Source organism: Pteropus vampyrus, unplaced genomic scaffold (assembly GCF_000151845.1).
Source record: "Pteropus vampyrus isolate Shadow unplaced genomic scaffold, Pvam_2.0 Scaffold66, whole genome shotgun sequence".
Lineage (NCBI taxonomy): Eukaryota > Metazoa > Chordata > Mammalia > Chiroptera > Pteropodidae > Pteropus > Pteropus vampyrus.
In genome coordinates this window covers 8253503-8268599 of record NW_011888847.1, presented here as the reverse complement: position 1 = coordinate 8268599, position 15097 = coordinate 8253503, and the positions used below count along the sequence as shown (strand labels likewise).

Sequence of the window (15097 nt, the reverse complement as noted above, 5' to 3'; positions counted from 1 at the left end):
CTCTCCTCAGACCTCCCTATTCCTTTAAACACATCAATTTTGAAATTAGGCCAGTCAATAATCCAACAATAGCCTCTAAGTGTATAAGTATAAGGAAGAGTCGCACATATCTCACTTTAAATCAAAAGCTAGAAATTATTAAGCTTATTGAGGAAAGCATGTCAAAACCTGAAATAGGTCAAAAGCTAGGTAGGCTTCTTACCTACCTAGGCTTCTTAGCCAAGTTGTGAATGAAAAGGAAAAGTTCTTGAAATTAAAAGTGCCAATTCAGCGAACACACAAATGGTAATAAAGCAAAACAGTCTTATTGCTGATATGGGGAAAGTTTCAGTGGTCTGAGTAGACGATTAAACCAAGTCTACAGCCATGGCACCCTGAACATGCCTGATCTCATCTGATCTCAGAAGCTAAGCAGGGTCAGGCCTGGTTACTACTTGGATGGCAGACCACGTAGGAATACCAGGTGCTGTAGGCAGAAAAAGCAAACGAACAAACCAGCCACAATTTCCCCTTAAACCAAAGCCTAATCCAGAGGAAGGCCTAACTCATTTTAATTCTATCAAGGCTGAGAGAAGTGAGAAAGGTGCAGAAGAAAAGCTTGAAGCTAGCTCGTTGGTTCATGAGGTTTAAGGAAAGAAGCCATCTCCATAATACAGAAGTGTGAGGTAAAGCAGCAAATGCTACTGTAGAAGCTGCAGCAAGATATCCAGAAGATAACTAATGAAAGTGGCAATGCTCAACAACAGATTATCAATGTAGATGAAAACAGCCTTGTATTGGAAGAAGATGTCAACTAAGACTTTCATAGCTAGTGAGGAAAAGTCAATGTCCCTCAAAGCTTCAAAGGACAGGCTGACTCTCTACTTAGAGGCTAATATAGCTGGCGACTTTAAGGTGAAGCCAATGCTCACATTCTGAAAATTCTAGGGCCCTTAAGAATTATGCTAAATCTACTCTGCCTATGCTCTGTAAATGGAACAATAAAGCCTAGATGACAGCAAATCTGTTTACAACATGGTTTATTGAATTGTTTAAGCCCACTGTTGAGAACTATGGCTCAGAAAAAAAAAAAAATTCCTTTCAAGAGCTCTGATGGAGATGAACAACGAGATTAATGTTGTTTCCGTTCTGCAGGTCAAGGAGTAATTTCAATTTTTAAGTCTTATTATTTGAGAAATACATCTTGTAAGGCTATAGCTGCCATAGGTAGTGAACCCTCATGGATGACTTTGAGAGGTTAAAGACTGCAGTGGAGGGGTGGTGTATAACGCTAAAGAGTCTGGTTGATTTCAGAAGTATAAACCCTTAAAGCAGAAACCAGTCAACATTTAAAGGCAGTTAGAACTATAACAGATACTTATTATGTAGAATCAAATAAACTGTATATAATCACAGTGGTGAAATACTATGGTTTAAGAAAACAAACAAAAAACTTGATAATGTTTATAATTTAGGTACCTATAATTCAAATGTTACACCTTGTATGACACATAAAATTTTAGAAATTCAAATTCAGACAGTTTTATTCATTGAAGGTTACTAATAACCAAATAAAAACTATTAGGTAAATAATGCATGATGCCAACTGTTCTAAGTTTCTGGACATTAATTTTTATTGCATCTTAAATCTGTCAAATTAGGATCACAAGTTTCATTTCTACAAGAGACTAACAAATAATTATTTCATTTTCTTAAGAACAAAAACACTTCAACCCCTGACTGAAAAACATGGGCAATGATAAATGTTTAAAGATAAGCAGAGTACCAATTCCTGAAATACAGAGACTTTGCTCTTTATTCTTTCAAGGAAGATACTGTTAAGAGATTTTTTTAATGAGCAGACAGAAGTACTATTACATTTCCTATACAGAAAGAATAAAAAAATATTTCTCTTCTATGAGGCAGTGTTACAGCTAAAGTGTTCCATTCCATCTAAATGGTACTCAAAGATATTTAATACATCGAATGATCCAAATTATTCCAGACTATACATAATACGTTGCCCTGCCAAATCTATGACAGCCTTCTGTAGCCATCTACAGCTGATATTTACTGAGGGTGTGTTTGTATGTCTATGTTGTGTGTGTGTGTGAACAATTAAAATAAGCACTTAGAATTGAGTTTAAACTATGAGTTTTCCTTTACGTACAGTTTTTAAAAACATATATGTTATGCTTATCTATATCAACATAGAAAACATACTTTTAAAAATGCAATTACTTTAGGTAATTTATGTATTTTACATAATGCAAAAATTTCACTAAAGAATTAATGATAGACATGAATAAGAAATTCATATATTCATGACAGTACTTCTTATAAGGTATAATAATCATATTCAATTAAAAATGCCACCCATTGAATTTTAAACCTTCCTTAAGGTCTGCTTGCCTCCATCTTGACAGTTCATTTTGTCTCTAGTAATTTCTAAGATTCAGAAGCAACTTTGTTGGCTATTATTGCCAGATTTTGTGGAACTGAAAAAGCAAAGGGATCCAGTCTAAATCAATTCCTACTTGTTTGATACATGAGTCCTCTAAGTGGATTCAGAAACCCCTTGGGTACATTGACAGAAAACACCATGGTGAATTCTGATGAATCTTTAATAGCCTTTTCTTGCTAATGGCTCTCTAAAGAATTAAAAAAGCTTCTAAATTGTATTTTGTCATATCTCAAGCCCAGATCTGCTACTTTTATTTATAAACATAACAGGAGAATTTGGAATGAAATTGGTATTCTCAAAACCCTTACAATAGCAAATAATAAAGATTTGGATTGTTAAATCTTTCTTGGTGTTATGAATGTTTAATTAATGTTTGATGTTTCAGATGCTTATTTATCCTCATGCCAAGGTTTTTTAAAAATCAAAGCAGAAATCCTTTGCAAAAAATTTTTTAAAGACAAAAATCAACAAATAGAGAACTTATATCTTTTCCATAAATAAAATGGATTAAATATTTTCCCATTTTGGGGGGCCTGTTAATTAGCCTTTAGGTCCATGTATGTAACAATCTTTTTTTTCCCTTAAGCTTCTCTTATTTGCTAGAGACACAAAAATGAATGAGGACATTGCATCTGCCCTCAAAGATTTCAGGTTACAGATGAGCTAGACATGTAAACAAGTGACTTCACACAGTGTGATGAGGCTAAAAGAGAGTTATATTTAAGGTACAGTGATGATCAAAAAAAAAAAAAAATGACCCTTACTGATGGTGTGTGAAGAGTATCAGAAGTCTTCACAAGTAAAGCATACTTTAACTGGGGCATAAAGGATAAATAAGGTACGATAGGCAGCAGATAAGGAAGTAGGCCTTTTACTAAAAAGAGCTAGCAAATTAAAAAAAACATAGATGTCAAGACAAAATGATGTGTTGAGGAAACTACAAGAGTTAGACCAAAGAGTACATGTGGGGAAAGCTAGACTGGCAAGGGCAGGCTTGTATGTCATGCTAAGAAGTTGGCAAGTGATCATGGAAGCAGAAAAGAATTGATGATTTTTTAAACAAGACACTGACATAATTAGATCTATATGCTGAAGAATTTCTTTGGTGTTGATATGTGGGATGGGTTAAAACGAAGATGAGGTTGAAGGAAGCAAAACAAGTTGGAAGGATGTTGTAAGTTCTGTAAAAAGAAACAATGAAGCCCTGAACTAAAGGCAGAAACAGTGGGAGGTAGAAAAGTGAGGAGGTGGGTTTGGATAACTGCTTTTTTGGGGCAGTGGGGACAGCAATGAGAGAGAACCACCAACTTAACCAGGGTAAGAAATATAGAAGAGGGTAGATAATATTTTGCAGAAAAGAAATTCAACTTTAACACCTCAGTTTAAGGTTCTTGTACTGTGTCTAAGGAAACGAAGTTGAAATATTTTTAACAATTGATTTTAAAGTGTTTCAAATACTCAAGTAGCAAAAACCACCTAACTATTGGGTGTTTATCGTAAAGATAAATTTACTTGTCTAACCACTAGGCTGTACACATGAAACTAATATAAAATTCTACTGAATATCAACTGTAATTGAAAAATAAAAAATAAAAATAAAAACACACACAAAAGACAAATTTACTTATTAATCTGCTAGCTGTCAAGACTACAAGAATTAAAAAAGGCTTATTTAATGAATATTTACAAATAACTTAGTCCCAATTTGTAATATTTTTTTCACTGATGAAAAAAGAGTTCACTCGATCACTTAGAGGAAATAGTACAAACTAGGGAAAAATCTCCCAGTCCAGGGTAGACCAAGGAGCAATGAAGGACAGGATGGTATCTTGGGCAGCACCAACATCCAAGCAGCAAGCAGATGAAGTTGAGGCAAAACAAAAACCAATGTCCAGGAGTTTTAAATGCTGCGAAACTCAGAATACTTTGAAAAGACCAATTAATGAACAATTAGCACACAGCTGGTGACCTCTGAGAGAAGAATATGAATAGAGTAGGAGGAGCAGAATCCAAGTTGCAAGTAGTTGAGGAGTAACTGGGACAAGACAGAGGGGAAGAAGGATTCTCAACGCAGCCTGCTTTTGGAAGAACTTTAGTAAAGGGAAAAGATGCAACTGTAGTTTGAGAAGGGAGAGAGAACACAGACAGTAAAGGAACTACTGGCCCAATTCTGCATCAACAATTTGTTACTATTGCTATTTCATACATTTTGCATGAACATTTTACCTATTTCGATAAAGGTTTAAGAGACAATTACTGACACCTTTGTCTGGCACGTTTCATTCAACAATGCGAGTCTAGCATACTGCCTGACATATTCATTCAGAAAATATTTCCTGAGAGCCTGTTATGTTCTAGACATATGCATTTGGAATATAAAAGAGAGTGAGCCTTGCCTGCATTTGTGTGGTTTACAACTTAGTGAATGAGAACAATATTAAACAACAAACTATTATAACTGTATAAAGGAAATAAAGTTTTATGAACAGGAATAACCTAATTTAGATTTGACAGGGAAATTCTCTCTGATGAAATGATGTTTAAGCTGAAGTCTAAGCTGAGGACAAGCAAGGGCTTCCCCTGCAACTCCTCCCAGAACACACTTTCACACTTCCACACCTTCTTACACGTGGCCCCTGCTTTGCATGTCCTTTCCTCTTAACCCTACCAGCTGAAATTCTAATGACCCTTTTACGGCCTTGCTATTATATCAATTCACTCCACCTTCCAGTTAGAATTAACTGTTGTCTTCCCCAAGTTATCTTTTCTTTTGTCGGTAGTTGAACATTGATGAATACTGTTTCCCTCAATGAACTGAATGCTCCTAGAGGACAGGGGCTGTGTCTTTTTCATAAATTTTTGTCTATAATGCATACTATGGGCACATACTGTACACCTAATAGGTATCCTATTACTAGTTTTTATTTCTAATAAAGTTTTAGTGGCTGTCTAATGAGTACGCTTCTCTTCTTTCTGTTTCTAACCAAAGTGGATATTATATAAGTAATAAGGTGACCAAGGATAAATCTGACAAGCACAGACTGTGGGAAGTGTACTGAAATCAGACATTGTTTATTTGGGGATTCCCTTTCAGAATCCTTTTGGGAAGGAATTGGAAGTAGACGACAGATTGGGGGAAGGACTGGGGAAGTGTAAAAAAAGCTGCAAGGGTGCTGAACTGCCAGCTAGGACAAGTGGGACCACCTTCCCTGCCCCTAATAACTCCTCTTCCCCCAATTTCCATTTTTTCTATCTACTTTCAGCATTTACAGCAAGGCCCCTAGGAACAGGCCTCCTAGCCATGATGGAGCAACAGGGACCAGAATTAACTCCCCACTTGAAACAGTCAGCTCGGGACTGTAATATGCTTAAAGAAAAGGGAAACAAAGGAGGTGAGCCCTATTATTGCCCAGCTTCTGCCTGGAAGCAATTTTCAGGCTACCAAGCAGAGACAGAATGGAATAATAACTCAAATAGAGCCCAGCAATCTCCTTAAGTTGAGGAGACAAGTAGGAATCAGAGTTGAAGATGGTTACAATATGTGGGGCAGGGTACGAGACTGTGCAAGACAGAGAAAGCTCCAGAAATCTGCAGAGTCTCCTCAAATCCCTGGTTTGAATACTGATGTACACATGTGAAAAATTCTCCAAGACCAGTAAAGAACCACCAGAAAGCAGTAGACAAAACAATTTCTGGAGCTCACACAGGGCTGGGAATAATTCATGTTCCCACCAGCCAAAGTGGACAGATCCCATAATACAAGGGGTATCACGTAAAGGCCTCAGGAAAATGCTGCCTCAGTAGTAAAACTAAAAGACTGCTTTGGATCTGCTTTAACAAAGCTTAAAGCTCAAAAGTCTCAAAGGTGTCAAACTTATCCTAAATAACTTAATTTCTTGACAGAACAAGATAGAACACTATAGAAATATAACAAAATCCAGCACCCAACAAATGTAAAATTCACAATTTTTGACAACCAATCAAAAATTACCAGGCATGCAGGAAAATATGAACCAAAAGCAGAATAAAGGTTAACAATTGAAACAGAAATGACAAAGGCGATGGAATTAGCAGACAAAAAAAAAATTAAAATATCTAGTAGATCCCCCTTATCCACAGAAGATATATTCCAAGACCCCCAGTGGATGCCTAAAACCATAGATAGTACCAAACTCTATGTATATACGCTATGTTTTTTTCTATACATACATACCTATGATAAAAGTTTAATCTATACTTTAGGCAAAGAGATTACTAACAATAACTAATAATAAAATAGAATAATTATAATATACTGCAACAAAAGTTATGTGAATGTGGTCTCTCAAAATATCTTATTGTACTGTGCTCATCATTATTCTTCTTGTAATCACATGAGATGATAAAATGTCTTATTAAGTTGAGAACTTTTACCTTTTCACTTAAAGGAGTCACTTTACAGCTTCTCTTTGGCATGTCCAAATTGCCAGCATTACCACTCTTGCACTTTGGGGCCATTATTAAGTAAAAGAAGAGTTATTTGAACAAAGTACTGCCATACTCCATCAGTCGATCTGATAACAGAGATGGCTAGTAAGTGATTAATGGGTGGGGAACAGATACAGTGTGGATACGCTGGACAAAGGTATGATTCACATCCCAAGTGGGATAGCACAAGATTTCTTCACACCACTCAGAACAGCATGCAGTTTAAAACTTAAGAAAAATTTATTTCTGGAATTTTTCATTTAACATTTTCAGACTGTGGTTGACCCCGGGTAACTGAAATGAAAAGGAAAACTGCAGATAAGGGGGTACTACTGTATAAAAATACTCCATATGCTTAAAAATGGAAATAGTAAACATAATGAGGAAAAAATACACAAAAAATACCCCAATAAAACTTCCATAAATAAAAATATAATAACTGAAATGACAGATACACTGGACAGGGTTAATAGCAGACTAGATATTGCACAAGAAAATATAAGTGAACTCAGAAACACAGCAATACAATGTCCCGAAATGAAGCACAGATAGGGAGTGAGGGAAGACTGAAAAAAGTGAAGAGCCTCTGTGACCTGTTGGGCAATATTAAGCAGTATATGTAACTGGAGTCAAAGCAAAGGGAAAGAAATAGAAAAAAAATTTAAGAAGGAACTGTGAGCGGAACGGGCCCCACTTTGGGGAACTGTGTCTGAGCTCTAAAGCCACCGACAATACTTTGACAAGTCCTGCATTAAAGTAGCTGGTAGTCTATGCAACAAGAATGGTTTGCTATGGATCATTAAAATAAAACCGTGACTCACGTTAAGCCTCTTTTCTTATATTTATCAATGGCGGGGGGTGGGCGGTAAAAACATGAAAAGAAGAAAAAAGTTTTCCCCTCAACTGGGACTCACTTGATAAATATTTATTGAAGGTCCGCTATGTACAAGATGCTATTCTAAATGTCAGAGATCTAACAGTGAACAAGATATACAAAATCCCTGCTCTCACTGATCTTATATTTTAATGAGGATACTAGCCATTTGATTTGCTTTAAAAATATCATATTTTGAACCTCAATCTACTGAAATGAGACATCAAATATGTACAAGTAAAAGGAAACTACAGATGTAAAGTACATGTGATAGTCTTTTTTTTAGTATATCTAAGCTTTTCTATAAATTGAATGTCTTATTATTCAAACTACACAAAACAATTTACTTACACACAATTAATGAATGTTTTATGCAAACACATAATTGGCGGTTAATCCAGAAATATTATCTCTCCCCCAACAGATCTAGGTCTGTATCCTATCTACATTTCATAATAACTACCATGTCATCTATCATTCCACTTCTTGCCCACTACTAGTCTTCTTGCACCCTTTTCCAGAAGCCACAGCCCCTAACCCCATTAGGATAATTCAGAAGAGTTCTGTTTATGGTATACTTATGAAATGAATGTTAAGTTCCATGCAGTATTAGCTATATCATTGAGTTAAACATGTTTTGTCAGGTGGGTTGAGAATCTAATCACTAGTTATAGTATTGCCTCTCTAAGAGAGGGCATTTCAAATCCCAAGCAATTCACAAACTAACTTTTGAAACTCAGCTCATTATTAAGTAGAAATTGGCAACATGCTTAGATGATAATTTAAGTTGTTCTCCTTAAAATAACTTTTTACAATCTCACTGAAGCTTGACATTTAAAAATTTCTCAATACAAACATAAAATTATCCTGAAATACAACAGAATTATAAGAAATACAAATTAAAAGATCAATAAGATTTCATTTTACTTCTATTAGACTAGCAAAAATTAAAATGATCAATAACACTAGCAAAAATTAAAATGGTCAATGACAAAAAATGCTAGGAAAAAGTTGTTCTATTACACTGCTAGTACAAATATACCCTATGAGCCAGCAAACATATTCTTGGAAATTTATCCTATAGAAATAAAAGGATATACATACTGTACCACTGTTCACAGTGGCAAAAATCTAGCAATACTGTAAATATCTATCAGTAACAGAATGTTTGAATAAATTATGAAATGTTATTATGGGCTGAAATGTAGTCCCTTAAATCTTCATGTTGAAGTCCTAATTCCCAGTCCTTCAGAATGTGACTGGATTTGGAGATAGTGTCTTTAAAGAGGTAATTAAGTTAAAATGAGGTCATTAGGGTGGGCCCTAGTAACATGACTGGTGTTCTTACAAAAAGAGGAAATTTAGACACACATATACACAGAGGGAAGACCACGTGAAGACACAGAAGACAGCCTTCTACAAGCCAAAGAGAGAGGCCTCAGAAGAAATCAATCCTACCAACACCTTGATCCTGGACATCTAGCCTCCATAATTATAATAAAATAAATTTCTGTTGTTTAAGCCACCCAGTAGGTGGTTCTTTGTTAAGGCAGCCCTGGCAAACTAATACAACTACAGATCCATTAAAGAGAATAAATTAGATTTATGACATCTGACAGATGTCCACAAGGTATTCTTGAGACAGAAAAATTTAAAGTACAGAGAACACTCTAAAAAACACACACATACATACACACACAGGCGTGCATGTATAATGTATTATAGATATACATTTCTATGTGAACATGACGACATGGAGAAAAATATGGAATAATATAACCTAGGTTATTAACATGGGTTACAGGGTCTTGGCACAGCAGGGATGTGGATGGAAGGGAAGAAAAAAGGGGGAAGAATAAACCAACCACCTTCTCCCCTCAAAGGAAAACTGTACTGAAAATAATTGTCATATTTATGCACTTTTGTAACATTTTATGTATATGTGTACATGTAAAATAAAAATTTAATTAAAATTTAATTTTCATTTAAATAAAAATTTTCATGATTGCTTTTTTGCTGTGTGTACTTTAGCTATGGGAAAGACAATATTCAAAGTCCTTTCCCACAGAAATTAACTACACACATTAAATTCCAAACATGTGTTAAGTGCCCAAGTTCATATCATCTTTCATTTGTTTTGCTTTAAAAACAGCAAGTATGACCTTCCCAAACAAATTTTGTATTACTTTCTGTGATAACAGAGTTCCCACCAATAAAACAAAGAACTGACTCAAGAAAAGAATCTCTGGTTTTTAGTTCTTCAAGCATTTTCTCAATCTTCACACTCGAGAGTCTTTCAGATGTGGCAGAAATCCCTTATCAGTAATGTCTTGACACAGGCAGAACAGCTCTTTACAAAATTCCCAGTTTTTTCTCCCAATGCTCCCATCCATCCTATCCTATTTTAAGTTTCAATCCCATTCTAACAGGCATCCCTAAAGCTGGAGTAGTAAATCAGAACATATGTGTGCCCATTGTCTATTCTTTGGCAGTTTTGCTAAAAATTCCAAAAGATGGCAGTTTTTGACTTGAATATCTTTCTAATAAGGTTCACCAATTTAGAATCTAAGGATTAGATTCTAAAATCTAGACAATCAAAGGCATAAAAGCAGGGGAGAAAACTTCTTCAAATTCAAACTTCTCCAAACAGATCAGGTTCCTTGATGTATGACCACTAACAGCAAACTGATTTACTAGATGAACTAAATAGATTTCTCCATACTTATACTTTTATTTGAAGGTAAAACAATGTCATTTGTGAATTCCACTTGTAAATTTTATCCATTTTCATACTTACTGAGGAAATGAGGCTATATCTCAAATATGATACGTGTACACATGCATGTGTTCAAGAGATATTGTGCTAGATACTAAGAATATAAGATAGACATAGTCCCTGCCCTCACAGAGCTTAGTGTACAGGAGGGGAACAAGACATTAATCACAAAAATAACTATACAAGAGGTAGAGCAGTAAAGAGGTTAAATGTGGGCTAAACTGTCTAAATTCAAATTTCAGTTCTTTCAATTATCAGGATGTAACCCTGAGCAAATTATGTAATCCTTCTGATAATGTAACATACCAATACACAGTCAGTGTTTAGTAAATGTTAGCTGTAGCTGTATTGTTGTTCTTATTAAAGATGAGGCTATAAACGGGAGCCCGAGTTAACCTAGTGATTCTGGAAAGGAAGATTAAAAAGCAGAAACCTGATGAATGAATAGGATTTAACTGAAAAGTGGGTTGATGAGGTAAGAGGGATAATGTTTTAGGTAAAAGGAACAGCACATACAGACATAAAGGGGAGACTAGCGAAATATACCAGATGCATATGTATTTACTTTAAGAAGAACTGACTTTTAGTAAACAGGAATGGAAATAAGGAGATTAAGAGTTTAGTTCTGGACTTCATTATGCTTGCGATATCTTTGAGACACGAAATTAGCAATCAGTTTAATGTATGGGTAAACAAATCTAAAATTTTATTTTTAATAATTATCATACAATGCCTCTATCTTATCAAAATAGCAAGAAGTGGTTAGATAGTAAATCAACTGTAAAATAAATATCACAAGAAAACAAATAAATCTCTTCTTTTTTACCCCAGACATCCATATTATCCAGTAGAAATTAAAGATATTTTAATTCTTTGAAGACTGTAGCCCAGTAAGGAGTGCCCAATTCCACGATGGTAAGATTACAAGGAGTATAAGTGTAAAATGGAAATGTTAGAAGTGGCTTTCCCCCACATCTTTCTACTATTCTAGAACATGGCTGGATGTCCCTGGCAAAAAAAGGGAGTCTACTGACTCCTGGGCTCAACTGTGACAAATACATTCTTCAACAAGAAGCTCTAAAAGAACAGTCACATTTATGGAAAGTATACTATGCACAAATGGTTAGGTATAGAGATCATTTCCATGTAAGAAAACAAAAATGATGAATTAGCTTCACATTTCCTAATAATTGGCAATTAATATTTGTTAAGTATCACACGTTTATACTTCAAAAATACCTCCTAATATAGAATCAATATAGCTTAATTTTATAAATATTAATATTGCCAACATGGTAAAAACAGCAGAACTGTGAAATGATAAAGTCTTGTCTGCAAAATAAAGTATTAAGTCTTATCATTTATTTAATAACTTCACATTTTTCAGTTCACAAAACAATTAAATCCATGGGATCATTATAACTTAAATAAAACCTGCTATTTTCTTGGAGACTGCCAACGGAGTTAATAATAGGAGCTGTAGTCAGTCTTGGAGGTCTGACTTTACCAATGTGATCTTAGGCAAGTCATTAAATCTCCTAGATCTCAAAGTTTCTCACCTGAAAATGGCAATGTCATGACCCGTCTCCAGAGGATACTGTGATGATCAAATGAAATCATTATCTGAAAGTACTTTAAATGGTACTAAATAATTATGAGTAGTCATTATTCACATTACCATATTCAATGAGGTACAAATTCTAATAGTTGAATGTATAAAATATAAATTTCTTTAAAGACATACCAACAAAATCCAGTTTATCCTATTTTGCATTATATAATCCTATGTATCAGTTGCTCTTAACCTAAACTATGCATAATAATTACCTGAAAAGCTTTTTTTTTTTTTTTTTTTAATGCAGCCTTCTGAGTCTCATCCCTAGAGACTCTGATTGAGTATGCCTGGGGAAGAGCCAAGAAAGATGCTTCTTTTGTTAATTATGGTAAAATACACATAAAATTTACCATTTAACCATTTCAAGTGTACTAATTTAGCGGCATTAAGTACATTCACATCGTTGTGCAAAATCACTACTATCCATCTCCAGAACTTTTCATCATCCCAGAATGAAATTCTGAACCCGTTAAACAATAATTCCCCATTCTCAGCTCTCCCCAGACTCTGGTAATAACTGTTCTACTTCTGTCTCTATAAATCTGACTATTCTAGGTACTTCATGTAAGTGGAATCATACATTTGTCCTTTTGTGTCTGGCTTCTTTCTCTTAGCAAAATGTTTTCAAAGCTCATCCATGTTTCAGCAGGTATCAGGTTTCATTCTTTTTTTTTTTTAATTGATAATGCCTCATAATTCTCTTTTGAAATAAACTATTTTTAGAGGAGTTTTAGGTTCACAGCAATTGAGCAGAAGATAGAGATTTTCCCATATACATCCTGCCCCAACACATGCATAGCCTCCCCCATTATCAACATATCCCACCAGAGTGGTATACTAATTACAACTAATGAATCTACGTCAACACATTATTACCCCAAATCCTTAGTTTACACTAGAGTTCATTCGTGGTATTGTAAGTTCAATGGATTTTAACAAATGTATAAAGACATGTATATACCATTATAGTCTCACATAAAGTAGTTTCACTGCTCCCAAAATCCTCTGTACTCTATTCATCCCTTCTTCCTTCCCAGTCTCCGATCTTTTTGCTGTCTCCATAGGTATGCCTTTTCTATAATGTCATACAGGTGGAATCACACAGTATGTGGCCTTTTCATATTGGTTTTTTTTCACTTTAGTAACATTAATTTAAGGTTCTTCATGTCTTTTCATGGACTGATAGCTCACTTATTTTTAGTGCTGGATAATATTCCATTGTTTGGATGTACACAGTTTATCCATTCACCTACTGAAGGAAGACTTGGTTGCTTCCAAGTTTTGCAAATTATGAATAAAGTTGATATAAAATCCATGTGCAGGTTTCTGCATGGACGTAAGTTTTCAATTATTTTGGGTAAATATCAAGGAGTGCAACTGCTGAATACGCTCAGTTTTGTAAGCAATCAACGACCATTTTCCAAAGTGGCTGTACCATTTTATATTACCACTAACAATAAATGAGAGTTTCTGTTGCTCCTTGTCCTTGTGAGCATTTGCTGTTGTCAGTGTTCCGGGTTTTTGCCATTCTAATAGGTGTATAGTGCTATCTCATTATTACTTTAGTTTGCCTGATGACATATTAGGTGGAATATATTTTTATATGCTTATTTGCCATGTGTGTATCTTCTCTGGTGAAGTGTCTTTAAGGTCTTTGGTCTATGTCTTAATTATTTTATTATTGTTGAGTTTTAAGAGTTAATTATATATTTTAGATAACAGTCATCTGTCAAAGAGCAGTTGACTATATTTATGTAGGTCTATTTCTGGGCTTGCTATTCTGTTCCATTGATCTATGTGTCTGTTCTTTCACCAGTACCACACTGTCTTGATTACCATAGCTTTACAGTAAGCCTTAAAGTCAGGTAGTATCAGTCCTCCAAGTTTGTTCTTCTTCTTCAATATAGTATTAGCTATTCTTGGTATTTTGCCTCTCCATATAAATTTTCAAATCACTTTGTCAATATGCAGAAAATAGCTTGCTGGGATTTTGACTGAGATTGCACTGAACTATAGATTAAGTTGTGAAGAACTGACACTTAACTATACTGAATCTTCCTATCCACTAACATGAAATATCTCTCCATTTATTTAGTTCTTTTATTTCTTTCATCGTAATTTTATAGTTTTCTTCACATAGATCTTATACATATTTTGTTAGATTTATACCTAAGTATTCGATTTTGGGGTGCTAATGTAAATTGTATTGTTTTTAACTTCAAATTCCACTTGTTTGTTGCTAATATATAGGAAAGTGATTGACTTTTTTATTTATTTTAACCTTATATCTTGCAACCTTGCTATAACTGCTTATTAGTTCCAGTTCTTTGATCCATTCTTTTACAATTTTCTGCACAATCATGCCATCTATGAACAATGATGGTTTTATTTCTTCTCTCCCAATCTCATCCCATTTATTTACTTTTCTTATCTTACTGCATTAGCTAGGACTTCCAGTAGGATGTTGAAAAGCAGTAAATGGGAGGGCACATTCTAACCTTGTTCTTGATCTTAGTGGGAATGCTTTGAGTATCTCACCATTAAGCATGATGTGAGCTGTAAATTTTTTGTACATAATCTTTATCAAGAGGAGGCATTTATTCCTAGTTTACTGAGTTTTTATCATGAGAGTTGGATTTTGGCAAATACTTTTCATGCATTTACTAATATGATCGTATGAATCTTTCTTCTTTAGCCTGCTGATGTTATAGGTTACATTAATTGATTTCTATTCATTCCTTTTAAAGCTGAATAATATTTCATTGTATGTTTATAGCACATTTTGTTTATTCATTCACTGAACAATGCATATTTGGGTTGTTTCTATCTTTTGGCTATTGTGAATAGTGCTGCTAAGAATGTTGGTGTACAATATCTGTTCCAGTCCCTGCTTTCAATTCTTTTGGGTATATCCTTAGAAGT

The 15097-nt window shown here is 34.6% G+C and overlaps 1 protein-coding gene and 1 pseudogene across 4 annotated transcripts in view; one reads left to right on the top strand and one right to left on the bottom strand.

The window, feature by feature from the left end:
* The window catches only part of SOS1 (SOS Ras/Rac guanine nucleotide exchange factor 1), a 131268-nt gene that overhangs the window by 88002 nt on the left and 28169 nt on the right, over nucleotides 1–15097 (bottom strand). The gene's annotated exons all lie outside the window — the stretch shown is intronic.
* LOC111740669 lies at nucleotides 357–475 on the top strand (annotated as a pseudogene).